Below are 5215 nucleotides of genomic sequence, written 5' to 3' on the forward strand. Positions count from 1 at the left end.
CGGCCCGGCCCGGCCCATCGGCGGCGGGGCGCGGCCTGCCCGTACGGCGCCTGCGCGGAGCCGCCGGCCCCGGCCCCTGCTAGGCCGCGGCGTCCCGCCCTCCGCTTTCGGGACCCGCCCTGAGGAGAAACCCCGGCGGGGAAGGCTGGGGAGCGGGTTGGTATCGCAGGTACTCGAGGTGGTGTCCTGAGCCCGGCCTCTCAGCCCGGGAAGGAAGATGGAGACGGGGCTGAGCTCACTCTGGGTCCCGCTACCGAGGGGTCGCAGGGCCTTCTGGAAGGTGTTGCCACCACTGCGGCGTTCTAGAATCATAGAATGGTTTGGGTGGGAAGGGAGCTTGAAGATCATTGAATTCCAACCCCCTGCCCTGGGCAGGGACACCTCCCACCACACCAGCTTGCTCCAAGCCCCCTCCAACCTGGCCTTGAACCCCTCCAGGGATCGGGCAGCCACAGCTTCTCTGGGCAACCTGGGCCAGGCTCTCACCACCCTCACACCAAAGAACTTCTTCCCCACATCTCACCCCAATCTCCCCTCTGTCAGTGTCAAACCCTTCCCCCTCCTCCTAGGGCTCCCCTCCCTCATCCAGAGTCCCTCCCCAGCTTTCCTGGAGCCCCTTGAGGGACTGGAAGGGGCTCTAAGGTCTCCCCGGAGCCTTCTCTTCTCCAGGCTGAACCCCCCCAACTCTCTCAGGAGATTCCTAAGTGTCTGGAAACTTAATTATGACACTGCATGAGCTGTCAGCGCGTGGGGATGTTGCTCACACGCACCCTGTTACTTCTTCTCAGCCCCGAGGCTTCAAATTCATGCTTTATTCCTTAATTCCTCACAGCTAAACTCCAGCTCAGATGGACACTGGTAAACTGACTCTGGTGCTTAGACCTTGGCCCACTGTTGGATTTCAGCATCTGCAACTGGACTTTTCTACTGAACTGGTATGAAACTAAGTCCTGTTCTTGTACCAAGGCAATTATAGCTTCCCTGTAGTTCCAAATATACTACTCTAAGTTATTCTAATCAAAATTATTTACTTGCTTTTACTCAGTTTAAATACCCAAGCAAAAAAAAAAAATCACCATTCATTTAAGAAATGGTACGGCATCCCAGACTGCCACCTTCCTCTTTGGGACAATCAGCCCATCTGACGTGTCCCCCCCAGTCTTCTTTCCTGGTAAAGAAAACATGCAGAAAACTATGTCCTTAAAAATAGTAATTGTGCACTCGAAAAACCGCAGCTCTGGAAATGAGCAAAGTTTTAACCCTTTTCCTGCGGGCTTGACGGTCGACTCTGTTCATGGTACCAACTGTAACCACTATTTTTTATAAAACTCCTTTTTTTCAGAGATACATGTAGGAAAAGATCAGATTTACTATCTGAGATAAACTCATTGACAAGCAAAAAAGTAAAAAAGCTGCCTTTTATCCTTTGAGCACAAGGGGAAGAGGCCTTTCCAGGGAATAAGCATTTCCTGAGTCTAGTGACAGATCACTATTGATTGTTTAGACACTTGTTTACATTTCCATTTTTAGCATCTAGCAGTACCATGATTTTACAATTCCTTTCACAGTTCAAAGCTGAGTCCTGATAGAAGCAAACATTATATTCATTAAATTCCTGAACTCCTTCAGGGTGTTGGAAATGCCTCTTCCGGTCAAGTAGGTAACCGAGAACGTGAAATCTCAGATTTCTTCTTATTTGAAGAATTGGTGGGCAACTTATGTTTTTACTAACAAAGAAAACTAACAAGGAGTGAGCAGAACTGTCCCTTTCAGCAGAAGAGGAAGTGAAGCAGCAGGAGAGAGGGTATAAAAACACTTAGAAAAACAAGCCTTTCTTCCTCTCGGGGTTTCCCGCAGAAAGTGCCGCTGCTCGCCTGAGCTGCCTCTGCTCTGGCTCTTACGTTTTGCTTTATTCTTTTTTTTTTTTTTTGAGAGCGTGGTTCTGTCTCAGCTGTGCTCCGTGTGATAAAGGAGACGGATTCGGGGAAGAGGGGGAATCCTCCTTTTCTCATTTTCAGCACAATTTGAACCAAGTCAGACTCCATGAAACAAGCTCTCCAGAGGTCGTCTTTATCACAGGGTGTCCCTCTGACTTCAGAAAGATTGTACTTTTTTTTTTTTTTTAAAGATGAGAGAACTACTCTGGGCTTACAACACAACCCACAAGTAGTGAATCTGCACAATTTGTGAGGCAGTAACTTCCTGCCCTTCTTCACCTGCTGGAACACACCCCACTGGGCACAGGGGAACTCTTAAACCAGCTTTGCCGCTCAGAAGATCCATGAAACCACCTGCCAGCTTTTATGGCGAATAATAAAACCTCATTCAAAACACAAGAAACTCTAAAGTTTCCTTAACAGACTCAAAACCCAAGGTTTAATTGACCCAATCTATGTCGGTTGTTTCCTCAAGATTTCTAAAATGTCTCTTCAGCTTGTTTTTATTACTAGAGAGTGCCGTGAGTTGGGAAACTTAGAAGTAGTCAAGGAAGTTTCTTTGTTAAGTTGCCTTTAGCTTTATCCACCACTAATTCTTGTCGCTTCACTTCAAAACCAAATGTAATTATTACCAAATGTATTTTGTACTCAGTTTGTGCATGTGCTTTGACGAGTTTAGGTTTTGCCTCTTTTTATATGTATTATTATGTATTTCTCCATTTCCCTTGGAAGTCCTCACTACTGTTACAGGAAATATGGCAAATGTATGGCTTTTTCTTTAACCTTTATAACTAAGAGGTGAGTAGGTTTTGCTTGGTATTTCTCAGTCACACACACAGTTAATTTACGTATTATTCAGAGGACGTCCTATTAATTAATTTACCTAATTTTTAGTTTGTTATTTCACTGGATTTCATTTTTATTGGTAGGAATATCAGAACAGGCCAGACAAGTAACCGTCCTCATCTGTAACAGTTCCGGAAAGAACAAACAGTGGCAGCAGCGAGTAGAAGACAGAGAACCCGTCGCTTCCACGTCTTAAGCGACATGGTCTTGGGCTTCAAAATAAAGTAAGTGTCTCATTTTGACACTAGAAATGACGCATCTTCAGGCCCTTTTCTATGACTTAACAAGATGCTTTATACCGAACTCGAACATCGTTGAGCAGGCTGCTAATTGCACAGTTGATTATCCATATAAAACCTCTTACTACATGTATACACACGTATTTCAGTGTAAAAGTGACCAATGCTAATGCTAGTAAAGGTTGAACACATGGAATTCCCTTTGAAATTAAAATGGTACATGTTTGACAGGCTGAGAGAGCTGGGGCTGTTCAGCCTGGAGAAGAGAAGGCTCCGGGGAGACCTCATAGCAGCCTTCCAATATCTGAAGGGAGCCTCCAGGAGAGCCGGAGAGGGACTCTTTGTCAGGAGATGTAGTGACAGGACAAGGGGTAATGGTTTTAAATTGGAAGAGGGGAGATTTAGATTAGATATTAGGAGGAAATTCTTTCCTGTGAGGGTGGTGAGGCACTGGAACAGGTTGCCCGGGGAAGCTGTGGCTGCCCCATCCCTGGAAGTGTTCAAGGCCAGGCTGGATGGGGCTTGGAGCAACCTGCTCTAGTGGAGGTGTCCCTGCCCAGGGCAGGGGGGTTGGAACTCGATGATCTTTAAGGTCCCTTCCAACTCTAACCATTCTATGATTCTGTGATTCTATGTTTCCACACCAGTTCTGTTTATTACTAGAATCACAGTTAAGACATGGGGTCCAGAGAAGGGCAACGGAGCTGGTGAGGGGTCTGGAGCACAAGTCTTGTGAGGAGCGGCTGAGGGAGCTGGGGGTGTTCAGCCTGGAGAAAAGGAGGCTGAGGGGAGACCTTCTCGCTCTCTCCAACTCCCTGAAAGGAGGGTGTAGCCAGGGGGGGTTGGTCTCTTCTCCCAAGGAACAAGCGATGGGACAAGAGGAAACGGCCTCAAGTTGCACCAGGGGAGGTTCAGATTGGATATTAGGAAAAATTTTTACATGGAAAGGGTTATGAAGCCTTGGAATGGCCTGCCCAGGGCAGTGGTGGAGTCCCCATCCCTGGAGGGATTTAAAAGCCAGGCAGACGTGGTGCTGAGGGACATGGGTTAGTGATGGGTTTTGTCAGTGTTGGGTTGATGGTTGGACTCGATGACCTGAAAGGTCCCTTCCAACCTCAGCAACTCTATGATCCTATGATTCTTTTTTTTCTAAGTGTTCTTTTTTGACGAGTAAGACATTAGGTGCTTATGTGTATCTTCAATCTGAAGACTACAACATATTGTGCATTTGTTGATGACAAATTATATATTAAAAAATAAAATAAAATAAAATAAAATAAAATAAAATAAAATAAAATAAAATAAAATAAAATAAAATAAAATAAAATAAAATAAAATATATAGAGAGCCATACAGTGTAACGCACCTTGGTGTGCTGGTTAGGGCTGTGCTGAATGAGTTAAGCCACGACACTCGGAAACAATACCCCTCCCTCAAAGGGGCCGTATTGATCAAACTCTGGGTCAAGAGAAAGTTGTAAGAAACGCTCCCAGCAATCTATTTAAAAACTAAACTCCTAATTATCACTTTCCACTTTGCCCAGTATGCAGCTGTGAGGAAAGTAAACGTATTTCTGAAAGGTATTGCCTTTCATGGAAAAACAAAACTCCAAAGCCTACCAGAGCTGTAAAGCAAAGCCAGTTCTGAACTAAAACTCGAAACTTTATACCTGAAAAATTGCCCATTTTCTACAGTATTTCAGCCTGTCAGGTTGAGAAAACATCGGGAAAAAAGCTAAAGAATAAGGGTAGTGTTTTTCTAGAGGCAGTCTCTACTTCTCTTCCTCTCCCTGTCCCTTTCGTGATGCAGTAATCAGTTGGGTCACAGGACTTTGTTTCTAAGCAGGAATTCAATTTCCATTTTATTTGTGCCCGTGTCTGGTCAGGGTTGTGGCTGTCACCTTTCAAGGACATAGTTTAACCACTGGATTTTTGGTTTGGTCAGGGCTGTCTCCCCTTTCTTTGTGATGGGTCATGCTGACAAGGATAAAATCTGTTTCTTTGGATCAGACAGAATGAAAAAATTCAACCTGGACTTGATTCTGGAGCCTGAGAACCTCGTGATACTTGGTAGGTGTTCCCCAAGAATGCCTGGTAGATAGAGCTCTCCTCAGGGGAGTGAAGGAGAGGAATGTGGATGTTCTGGATTCTGGTCGGGTTTAGGCATGATTTGGTATGAACTAGGTTTTAAGCA

This window comes from Numenius arquata, chromosome 5 (genome assembly GCF_964106895.1).
Source record: "Numenius arquata chromosome 5, bNumArq3.hap1.1, whole genome shotgun sequence".
Taxonomy (NCBI): domain Eukaryota; kingdom Metazoa; phylum Chordata; class Aves; order Charadriiformes; family Scolopacidae; genus Numenius; species Numenius arquata.